Below are 12241 nucleotides of genomic sequence, written 5' to 3'. Positions count from 1 at the left end.
AGGCCCGAGCCTGGGAAGAGGGTAGTGCGCTCCAAACTTAAGAAGAAAAAGTCTGCCAGCTGCCCTTGGGGCTGCCACGACAGATAAAACCTCATCCAGGAGTCAGAGAACACCCTGCTCACGAATGCACAGCAGCGAGCTAAAATACTGGCTTGAGAGGGAAGGGGGGGAGGGAGGGGGCAGGAAAGAAGAGGAGGAGGGTGGGGAGGAGGGAGGAGGATGGGGAGGAGGTGGGGAGCAGGGAGGAGGGTGGGGAGGAGTTGAGGAACAGGGCTGCAGGTCCAGGCTTAGGCAGCCTCAGTTTTCCAGAGAACCCAGTTTTGCAGAGGCGCAGATGCAGACAGATGACTGCTTTGGGAACTGCAAACCACTGGCCCCTGCGGCCCCTCTCTTGGACTGGGGTGAGGTGGGGAGGAAAGAACTGGAGACAGAAAAGGAGAGAGGCAGGGACCAAGAGAACCTCAGGAACAGGGAGAGGAGAGCTGTGAAGGGCAGGGCTGGGGAGGAGGGTGGGGAGATGAGGGAGGGAAGGTGGGAGGAGAAGGGAGAGGGAGAGAAGGAGAGAAGGAGGGAAAGAGGGAGATAAGGAGGGGGAGGGAGAAGGGAGGGAGGAGAAGGAAGAGGGCAGGACAGGGAGGAGGGAGGAGGGAGGGATGGAGGAGAGGGAGGAGGGAGGAGGGAGGAGGGAGGGATGGAGGAGGGAGAAGGGAGGAGGGAGGAGGGAGGGATGGAGGAGGGAGGAGGGAGAGGGAGGAGGGAGGGATGGAGGGGGAGAGAAGGGAGGAGGGAGGAGGGAGGGATGGAGGGCAGCAGAAAGAGGGGCTGGGAGGAGTGGAGAAGTGTCTCTGGGGCTCTGAGGCACAGACCACCAAGGAAGCCAGCACCTACGCTGGTCTCCTCCCACCCCCGTGCCCCTCCCACTCCCTTGCCCCACTACTGGATCCTGGGGAGTTTGGCAGGGGCTGTCAGGGTTGAGCAGTGGGCTCCCCTCCCAGGCCTGCTCCAGACAGCAGCCCCTACCCTCCTTTTGTTCAGGTCACTGGAAGAGTGGGCCTAGGCTGGGGCCTGGCTCCTTGGAGAAGACCCACCAGTGACCTAGCAGGGCTCAGAGCTGGGGCTGGGCCCGGACATTCCAAGTCAATTCAGGACTCGAGCACCCTGGAGGAGAAGGGACCCGGATTGTCCCCTGGAGTCACTGGCATCTATGGCGACCTTCCCCACCCGGTCTGCCCTGGATCCTGGGGATAGAGGGACAGCATGGCAGGAAGTAGCCCACTCCACCTGGACAGGAACAAACACCACAGCCACCGGAGGAAGAGAGAGAATGCCTGCATGATAATCGTGGGGGCGGGGGCTCAGGGAGGCCTCTTTGAGGAGATGGTCTTAACACCTGAGAGCTGAGAAGAATTCAGCCTCACAAAACCCAGAGACCCGCGGTCCCCAGGAGGGAGAAGGGGCTGGGAGACGCGGTGGAGTGGCTAGGCCAGGAGTGGCCCGCAGGATTGGAGCCCAGGCCCGAACCTGGCAGGTCACCGGGGAGTCTCCTGCTTGCCCCAGAGCCAGTGTCAGTGAGAGCTGGGTGGCGGGGCCAGTGGGAGGCTGAGGGACCCAGGGTCCGGGAGTGTGGGAAGCGAGAGCAGCCTCCCCTTGGTTCCTCGGCAGCCCGGGGCCTCATCCCTGCAAGGTCTGGGTGGCCACCGCTTGCAGGACCGTCCCTCTGGGAGTGGGTAGGGGGAGCCAGGGGACCCTGGGACAACCTTCGCCCCTCCGAAGGCAAGGCCTTGTCACGTTCATGCTCCAGCCCTTTCCCATCTGAGCTCCTCCTGTGTGCTGGGAGCGCATGGTCTTGTGAGAACAGGGCAGCATGGTGGACGGGCGAGCACGACATGGCGAGGTCCGAGCCCCCGGCTGCTCTCCCCAGCCCTGAGAACGCAGGCTGCTCCATAAGCTCTGTGGGCCTCAGGCTCCTGGTCTCTAGAATGCAGCCATGGGCAGGCTACCCAGAAGTGAGATGCCTGCCAAAAAAAGCCCTGTGCTCAGCCCAGAGCCAGCACTTGGTTCATTGGGCCCCAGCTCAAACCTCCCCCCCGGGGGACCTGCCCTGAGCACCATCCCTGTCCCTGTGTGCCCTTTCAGTCACAATTCAGCAGCACGCAGCCACCCACCAAGGCTGAGCCTCTTCAAATTTGCTTCGATGTTTGCCGTGCACTGACTCAGGTCTCCAGGCCTCAGTTTCCTCACCAGCGAACTAGGGGCGGTCTCTGGGGACTGTTCTAAGGTGAGCTGGAGGCCACAGGCTCTGGCCTGGAGCACTTCGCTCTCCATGACTCTCTTCTCCTGACGTCTGTGTGTTCCCTCACGTCTCACGGTACCGCGTCTCCTCCGCAGGACCTGTCTTGTGTGACGCTGTGTGCCACCCCACACATCTTCAGCCCTGGAGAAAGATTCTGGTGGTGGAGGCTGTTGAGTAAATGCTCACTTGAGTTTCTCCCACTGCCTTGGAGTCCCTCTTCTGTTTTTCTCCAAATTCTCTTTGTTGACAGAGTAACAGTTCAAAACCCCACACAGGGATGAACGAGAGGACGCCCAGGTCCAGCCCAGCAGTGGCTTCCTGTCCCCTCCACCTCTCTCTTTCCCTCTGCCACTGCCATCTACTGGGACACTCTTCCTGGGCCCCTGTGGGACAAGGACTGCCTGTGGCTGAGGTCCCTTCCATGCAGAACATATAGCACAGGTGTGCCCCAAAGAGGAACAGAGAGAAGGAGGAGGAGGGCCCAAGAGAGACTTGGAAATGAGTGCCAGGAAACTGAGGCGCTGGACTTGCATTTGGGGCACTCCTTGTGTATTTCTCCTGCTCTCTGTATAACCATTTAATGCAATACACGAAAACCAGCCCTCGTTCTTGGGGTGTTCCCACCCTCCTGGGTCCCCACTGGCTGCCTGGCTTCCTCCTGCAGCCCCTGCTGTGCATGTGCGTGCATGTGTGTGCGTGTGCGTGCATGTGTGTGCGTGTGTGTGCATGTGTGTGTGTGTGCGTGTGCATGTCTGTGGGGCGTGTGTGTGCGTGTTTGTAATTGAGGCTGCGGAGTGGAGGGAGCAGGGGCTTCCTCTGGGGACCCTGAGAGAAGGAGGCATTTTCACCACAGCCGAACAGGGCGGGACCCCAGCACCCGGGACCCAGCGGGACTTTGCCAAGGTGACAGGCGGTTGGCTGGGCCACGAGGCTGTTTGTTTGATTTCCCTCGACTTCCAAACTAGTTGAAATTACACACCGAGCATCGATTTAATTAAGTTTTCCAGTGTGTGGCATAATTAGTAAGACACACGACTGGAACTTGGTGGGCGGTCCCATCCCTGCTCTTGCCTGTTGGAATTCTCAGCCCTCGGGCCACAAAATATGGCAAGTTGTAACATAGAGGAGGGAAGTGAGGGGCAAGTCAGCTGGAGCCGTCACCTCGGGATGCCAGGTGGGTAAGGGGGACCCCAGGCAGCTCTGCCTCAGAGAGGACCGGAAACTGAGCTCAGGTGACTCTCAGGGAGGCTGCCACCCTCCCTGGGGCCTCAGAAGCAGACCGGAGGAGGTCAAGAGGGGCCCTGCCCTGGCTATAGCATCAGAGGACTTCAGGACAGGATCCCCTGGGGGCTCTTGGCCCCAATCAAATGACAGATTGGCAGCTCCCTGGACACAGAGCCCCCACTTCAGATCCTTCATACTTCGTCTCTCACATCCTAAGAGTAGGGGCCACGGCCGGAAGAGGCTCACCGCCTGGCTGGTGGTTCTCCAGGCCTGCTGGGAAAGGCTGTCCCCATGGCCGGCTCCCTCCTGGGGAGGAGAGGCCTCTGTGTTCCGGTCCACCCGAATGGGGCTCAGACTGTCAGAATCCAACCAGAGCCTGCAGTTGGTCATTGCGCACATCGTGAACCGGAGGAGGCTTCTCACCCAGGGCGGGCCTGGAAATGCACATGGTGGAGGGGACGTGCCCTGGTTCTGCCTGAGCAAGGGAGAGAACTGTCAGAGTAGCCCCTCTGGTGTTTGAAAGCAGCTGCTATGGCGTGAACCACTCTCTGCCCCCTTTCCCGGCCCTCACTGCGGTCCTTGGCCGATGACCTCCCAGCCCCACTGCCACTAAACGGCTCTTTCAGAAATCCCTGGCCAAATCCGAATGACCCATTTCTTTCTTCTCCCCTTTGATCCCTGCCACATTGGTTCCCACCCTCCCCTGGCTTTCCTCTGGTCTCCAGGCCTCCAGTGCTGATGCCCCTCAGGGCTCAGGGCCAGCCAGGCCCTCTTCCCGGTCCCCTGAGTATTCTGCGGCTGCCAACGCCTTGACCCTGGGCCTGGCCAATACAGATTCATGATCATTTCCCCCCTTCCTTCCTTCCGACTCAGGCCACCCATGGGGCCCTTTCACTGACCATCCCAAGGGGCCCTGAATCGGAACTGATCACTTTGCTCAGCGGACGATGAGTCCCTGAGGGCAGCCCCAGCGTCTCACTCCTTACACACGTCCCCAAGGCTGAGTTCAGAACATGCGATGCAATCATCGAGTGAACATTTATTAAGCACCGACTGTGTGTCAGGGCCTGTCCTAAGTATTCTACATGTATTAGAGTACTCACTTAATCATTTCATCTGCATGTCCTCCTGTCTGTCCTCCCGCCCAAGAAAACCGAGGCTCAGAGAGGTTACAAAACTTACACAAGATGACCCTAGTATCATATAGAGTAGCTGGGGTTTGAATCCTAGTCTGGTCTGTCGCCATAGCTCATGGGCATAACTGCGTGAATCAGCCTCTCCTCCGTTCCTCCTGCCCATCCACCCACCCATTCTCCCATCCATACTTCATCCGTCCTACCATCCGCCCTCCCATCCATCCTATCATCCATCCTTCATTCATGCTCCCGTCCATCCTCCTGTTCATCCTTCCATCCATTTTTCCATCCATCTTCAACCATCCCCCATCCATCATCCAACTACCCATCTATCATCCATCTACCTGTCCATCCTGCCATCCATCCTCCTATTCATCCCCTACTCATCCTCCATCCATTTTTCCATCCATCTTCAACCATCCCCCATCCATCATCCAACTACCCATCTATCATCCATCTACCTGTCCATCCTGCCATCCATCCTCCTATTCATCCCCTACTCATCCTCCATCCATCTTTCCATTCACCCCCTTGGTCATCCTCCATTCATCCCTCAACCAACCTCCATCCATCCTCCACTCATCCCCCATCCATCCTCCCATCATTCCTCCCATCTATTTTTCCCATCTATCCTCCATCGACCTTCCCATTTCATCCTCCCATCCATCTTTCCATCCATCCTCCATCCATCCTCCCACCCATCTTTCCATACATTCTCTATTCATCCTCCCAATCATTCCCCATCCTTCCTCCCATCCATCCTCCCACTTATCCTTCATTCATCCTCTCATCCATCTTTCCATCCATCCTCCCATCCATTCTCCATTAATTCTCCCATACATCCTTCTATCCATCCTCCCATTCATCTTTCCATCCATCCTCCTATTTATTCCTCTGTCCATCATCCCATCCATTCTCCCATCTCTCCTTCATTCATCCTCCCTCCATCTTTCCATCCATCCTCCATCCTTCCATCCATCTTTCCATCAATTCTTCACCCATCCTACCACCCATCTTTTCATGCATTCACCCATCCATACTTCATTCATCATCCCATCCATCCTTCCATCCATCTTCCCATCCATCCTCCCATTTTTTATCCCATGTATCTTTTATCCATTATCTCATCTACTCTTCATTTACTCTCCCATACATCTTCCTATCCATCCTCCCATTCAACTTTCCATCCATCCAGCCATCCATCCTCCCATTCATCCTCCCATTCATTCTCCCTTATATCCTTTATCCATTCTCACATCTATCCACCCTTCATCTTTCCATCCATCTTCCATCCTTCCACCCATCCATCTTTCTGTCCATCCTCCATCCATCCTCCCATCCATCTTTCCATCCATACTCCCATCCATTCTTTATTCATTCTCCCATCCATCTGTTCATCCATCCTTCAGCTGTCCTTCCATCCATCCTCCCTCCATCATCCTATCCATCCTCCCATCCATCCATTTCCCCATCTATCCATTCTCCCTCCATTATCTCATCCATCCTTCATTCATCATCCCATCTATCCTCTAATCATCCTCCTATCCATCCTTTCATTCATCCCCCATCCATTATCCATCTGCCATCCATCCTCTCATCCATCCTTCATTCATCTATCCATCTTTCCGTTTATCCTTCAACCATCCTCTCATCCATTCTCCCATCTATCCCCCATTCATCTCTTCACCCATCCTCCCAGTCATCCTCCATCCACACTTCATCCATCCTTCACCCTTCCTTCATTCATCCTCTCATCCATCCTCCCATTCTCCTATCTATCTTTTCATCCATCTTCCATTTATGCCTCTGTTCACCCTGCCATTTATCCTCCCATTCATTTTCCTATGTATCCTCAATCCACTCTCCATTCATCCTCCCGTCCATCTTTCCATCCATCCTCCCATCCATTCCTCTGTTCATCCCCATCTGTCTTTCCATCCATCCTCTCATCCATTTCTCTGTCTATCCTTCCATGCATCCTCCCATCCATCTTTCCATCCATCCTTCAACTATCCTCCCATTCATTCTCCACCTAACTTTTCATCCATCCTCCCAGCCATCCTCCATCCATCCTCTGTTCATCCTCCATTCATCCTCCTTCCACCTTCTCACCCTTCCTCCATCTATTCTTCATCCATTCTCTCATTCATTCTTCTGTCCATCCATCCTTCAACCATCTTCCCATACATTCTCCCATTCATTCTCCATTTATCTTTTCATCCATCGTTCATCCATCCTCTGTTCATCCTCCATTCATCCTCCTTCCACCTTCCCATCCATCCTCCATCTATTCTCCATCCATCCTCTCATCCATTTTTTTCCATCAATCCTCCATCTATTCTCCCATCCATCTTTCTGTCCATCCTCCCATACATCCTCCCATTCATCTTTCCTTTCATCCTTCAACCACCCCCCCATTCATTCTCCACTCATCTTTTCATTCATCCTCCCAGCCATTCTCCATCCATCTTTCATCCATCTCCATCCATCTTTCATTCACTCATCCATTCAACCTCCCGTCAGTCCCCCCATTCTTCTTTCCATTCATCTTTCGTCCATTCCTCTGCCCACCCTCTATCCATCCTCCCATCCATCCTTCCATCTATCCTCCATCCATTCTCCATTGATCCTCTCATCCATTCTCTCATCCATTTTTCTATCTTTCCATGCATCCTCCCATTCATCCTGCCATCCATCTTTTCATTCATCCTTCAACTATCCTCCCATCCATTCTCCCATCCATCCTCCATCCGTTTTTCATTCATCTTCTAAGTCATCCTCCATCCATTCTCCATCTATCCTTCCATCCATCCTCCATCTATCTTTTATCTTTTCATCCATCCTCCCAGCCTTCCCCACACATCCTCATCCATCCTCCCATCCATCTTTTCATCCATCCTCCCATTCATTCCTCTGTCTATCCTCCCATGCATCTTCCCATCCATTTTCCCGTCTATCCTTCATTCATCCTGTCATCCATCCTCCCATCCATCTTTCCACCCATCCATCCTTCATTCATGCTCCCATTCATTTTCCATCCATCTTTTCATCCATCCTCCCATCCACCCCTGCATCCATTTTTCCATCCATCCTCCCATCCACCCTCCCATCAACCTTCCTTCAGTCTCTCCATTCACTCTCCTCTGTTCCTCGTTCATCTTCCCATCCTCCCATGCCCCAAGCTCTCACTCAGGCTTTGTCATGCCTCCAAGCCTTAATATAGGCTCTTCTCTCAGCCGGTCCTGCTTTTTCTCCTCTTTGTTGGCCAGGGGACTCACACCTGTGTGGGACCTGCCCTGATACACTCCACACTCCCTCCTCCTGCACCTGGCCCTGCCCCTGCAGTGCCAACTTCTCAGTGCTCACCTCAGTGCCAGCCGCAGGTGGGGATTTCTGGTGGCCTTGCTGGCCCATGACCTCACTGGGGCCTGCTCTCTTGTGTCTCACCCCAAAGCAGAGGGAGCAGAGCCACCTCAGGGGCATGCACGGTGGGCTGTGCCTTGGGGGAACAAAATTAATTTTAACAACAGCCTTAGGAAAGAGACAAATCTGTCCCTTCATTCCCTCCTTGGGGAAAAAACTGTGTGTGCACGTGTATATGCACACGTGATTCAGAGCATCAAATGCCACCGTGACTCGGGTGTCACCAGACACATTTGCCCACTGCTAGAGGGGACAAACACACGACCTCCGGCCACACGATAGCGACTCTACAAGCTGACTCTTGGCACCCAGGGCCTGGTGTTTGTCCAGATGACCAAGCCCCTGGGGATGCCCTAGCCTGCCCATGTGGTGCCCAGCAGTGTTTCAGTGAACCTTAACCGACCTTGGGGGTTTGCTGGGCAGAGTGGGAGAGCAAGTGTCTGGCTCCTGGCGAGTTGGGTGCCCTTGTGCCAGCTAATGATCCCCAAGGCCCTCAGCCACCTCCCTGTCAAGTGGGGAGGGAGTGCTCCCAGGCTGCTGTGAGGAGGCGGCCAGAAGAGTGGAGATGGACCTGTGTGTTTGCTCCTCTCCAGAGAGCCTGACCAGGGCTGACGAATGAGGGTGCGTGGCCCAATTCACTGTCCATGGATCCACCTTGGAGTTTGGGGTCCCTGCGGGGGTGTGAAGCTTAGGAAACTCTCCTCTGCGCTCCCCCCCCCCCCCATCCTTTTCCCTTCCAAGACAGGATCTGGCCTCTTGAAATTCTGCACACTAATAAAATTGTAACTAATTTACATCCGAGATGGGGAGTGAGTGGCAGCGGTTGTCATGGAGACCATCTCCAGGGCCCGGCTGCCTCCACCTCTCGGTGCAGCCGAGAGATCAAGAGATTCTCGCTGAGTGCTGCAGCTGGGGCCAGTCCTCATGCCTCCCGGGCACCCTGCCCTGCTCCCCCCATGCTGGGCAGGCCCTTGGGGGACAGAATGGAGGCAGCCCCCCTTTGGAAAGGCCCCAAGTTCTGCCAACAGTGTTCTGAAGGTCAAAGCCCCTCTGTCCTGACTGTGCCTCTGCCCCCAACCCTGCCCCTTCACCCCGTGGGCCCCACTGGCTTCTCTCACTCCAGACAGAGGACCCCCAGGGGACACGTGGCCCTATCCCCACAGCACAGCCAACAGTGGCACTCAGACTGGGGACAGTTTCCAGGGAAGGCGCAGAGCAGCAGGGCCCAGAGTCACCCACAGACCTGTCCTCCTTGGGTCCACCCTGGGAAATGGCCCACCCTGGACTCCACGAATCCCAAGATGGAGAAAATGCCCTCCCTGTCCTCATAGAGCTTGCCTGCCCACAGGAAAGACGTTGAAATAACCAGTACTGGCCAGGTGCGGTGGCTCACGCCTATAATCCCAACACTTAGGGAGGCTGAGACAGGCGGGTCACTTGAGGTCAGGAGTTTGAGACCAGCCTGGCCAACATGGTGCAACCCCGTCTCTACTAAAAACACAAAAATTAGCCAGGCATGGTGGCTCGTGCCTGTAGTTCAAGCTACTCGGGAGGCTGAGGTGGGAGAATTGCTTGAGCCCAGGAGGCGGAGGTTGCAGTGAGCTGAGATCGTGCCACTGCACCCCAACCTGGGCGACAGAGCGAGACTCCGTATCAAAAAACAAAAAAAAAGAAAAGAAATAACCAGTGCTGTGACTCGGTGCCACATGCTGTGCTGAGCCCTTCAGGTGTGAGATCTTGTCTCAATGCCAAGGTAACACCATGCAGTGGGCAATACTTTAAGTCCCCATTTTATCATAAACAAAAAGGTTTTAGACAGGTGGGTGGGTAACACCCAAGTTCAGAGCCCTGGAAAGCATAAGGGCCGGAGGCAAAGCCAGGTCTCCTCATTCTAAAAGCATCATGGTAAAGCTGATAAGCTGCCTGCAGAGAAGCAGCAGGAGGAAACAATTATAACAAAGCAGAGTCCATGCAGTCAGAGAAGGGGGTGAGGGAACAAAGGGGCCCTCAGGGATCATGAAATCTAAGTTGGGTTTTGAGGGATGAATAGGAGTTCCCCAAGGGTGGAAGAAGAATGTTCTAGGCAGAGGGAACATGTGCAAAGGCATAGAGGTGAGAACCTGCCCAGGACATTCAAATACCATAGGCTGGGTGCTGGGGGGTGATGCGGAGGAGGGAGGCCTTCAGCAGGTGACGAAGAGGGAGCCAGGCCCCAGGGGGCTTCACTCGCCAAGGTGGGCGCCCTGCACCTGACCCTGCAGATGAGAGATTGAAGAGCTGGGTCCAAGCAGGCCCATCCCTGACATTTGTGGGCCCTGGGGCAAGAGTAGACATGGAGGTCCAGGTAGAAAAGATCTAGATGTTTCCAAGTCAGAGAAGCGGCTAGGATGCTGCTGGCTGAAGAGTTCTTCTGTCCTCCTTCCATCAGAAACACCTTCATGGGGCTGGGGAGGCCAGGCTCTCATTTATATTCTTGTCTCTTCATGTTTTCCACCAGAACACGAACTGGGCCCTGGGCCACAGTCCGCAGCCTGAAGGAAGACTTGTGAAATGCAGATTCCGGGGCCCTACGGCTGACCCAGGAGGCCATGCTCCGATAAAAATAAGGCACTATCTTTAAGAGTTTCCCTTGGTGATAATTACACATAAAAGTCTAGAGAAGCCCCCTCCACCCCCTGCTGAAAGTAGCAGGAGTATGACGTGGGCGGGGGGCAGGGGATGGGGGTACAAGCAGATTCGTGTTCTAGAAATGGATCCTCAGCTATTGGGCAAAAGTGGGCAGGGAGGAGAGTTGGGAAGGGCAGAGAGGCCTGGCAGCACCTAGGTTGAAGAAGGTGGCAGCCTGGTGCCAGGGCAGGACTGTGTGGCAGGGATGGGGGCGGGGTATGCGGTGGCGGGGGCGGTTGGGGGTGAAGGTTGTGTCAGCAGAAGCTGTGTTCGAAATTCACAATGGACAGAGCCTGGTGCTGATGAGGCTTGAAGGTGAGCAGGGATCCAGGGCAGCTCCTTTGGGATCAAAATCTAATTAGGCTGCGGGAGGCCTGGGCCCTGGGCGGACTCCATTAGGCAAGAGCCCACTCCCCTCTGCTGATCTAGGCATCCCTGAGGCCCCTTCAGTGTCACACTGAGGGTCAACTCAAGCCACTGAGTGGGGAAGAATTAAAAGCCCGCCTCTGTCCCCGCCTACCCTGATCCCTCCCTGCTGGGGAGGCTGGAGGAGCAGCTAGGAGCAGCAGGCCACCAGGAGGGAAAGGTGGGCATGGCCTGGGGGATTAGGGGGTGGAGTGGCCAGGAGGGGAGGCTTCCTATTGGAGGAGGACTTTGGACCCTCTCACTTTCCATACATGGTTCCAGAAATCATTTTGATAATAAAAATAATAACCGTGAAAACCACAGCAGCAACTATTGCCCTTGATGGAGCAGTTTTTGTGCCAGACACTGAGCACGCAGCAAGGAAATGGCAGAGTGGGCTGTCAGATCCTGAGCCAAGGGCTGGAACCAGGTTTCCCTGTGCCAAGTAGAGAGGGGCTTAAAACTCAACTCCTACCCTTGGAGCACTCCCAAGCTGTTTGGTCATGAGACAGCTGGAGATGCCTCTCTGGGAACATCTAGAAGACTCTAGAAGGTCCATGCCTCTCTAGAAGGCTATGCCGTCAAACATCAGCTTTTGAGACCATGGGGGACTAGACCGTATTTATCAGCTGCAGGAGTTCAGAAGAGGGAGAGCTCGTGGGAGCTGCTGGGAAAGGCATGACTTGAGCTGAATGCTGAAACAGCGGCCGCATTTGAAGAAGGGAGAGGAGGCGGAGAGGGGATCCTGGGAGAAGGCTCCAGCCTGGGCAATAGTGTGGGGGTGGGAATGCAGAAGGAGTTTAGAGAAGGTCAATTGGCTGCAGCGGCTGGTGAGTCACGGGAAGCAGGGATGGACACAGATTGGCCCAGGCCTGGCGCGTGTCCTCCTGCTTATTTCTATACCTCCCGGAGGGTTTGACACTGGGACATCGAGGCGTCCACCCTTGTCAGGCCTGGGATGGTGCCTCACTGTTGGGGATGGGTTTGGTGAGTTCCCAAGAACAGCAGCCTTCCAGGAGGAGGCCTCATCAGGACTGAGCTGAGGCTCTTGGGAAAATGGAGGCCTCAGATCGCCCCAGAATCTTGGAAGAAA

General features: G+C 55.1%; 1 long non-coding RNA gene across 1 annotated transcript; it reads left to right on the top strand.

Annotated features, from left to right (window-relative positions):
• Positions 1-270: 270 nt before the first annotated feature.
• Positions 271-2916, top strand: LOC117073037. Its single transcript, XR_004433075.1, has 3 exons — positions 271-401; positions 1036-2278; positions 2389-2916. It is a non-coding gene; the product is annotated as an uncharacterized LOC117073037 (long non-coding RNA).
• Positions 2917-12241: the final 9325 nt, after the last annotated feature.

Source organism: Trachypithecus francoisi, unplaced genomic scaffold (assembly GCF_009764315.1).
Source record: "Trachypithecus francoisi isolate TF-2019V2 unplaced genomic scaffold, Tfra_2.0 Contig01585, whole genome shotgun sequence".
Classification (NCBI taxonomy): domain Eukaryota; kingdom Metazoa; phylum Chordata; class Mammalia; order Primates; family Cercopithecidae; genus Trachypithecus; species Trachypithecus francoisi.
The sequence above is the reverse complement of the archived record's forward strand: the minus strand, read 5'-3'. Positions and strand labels throughout refer to the sequence as shown.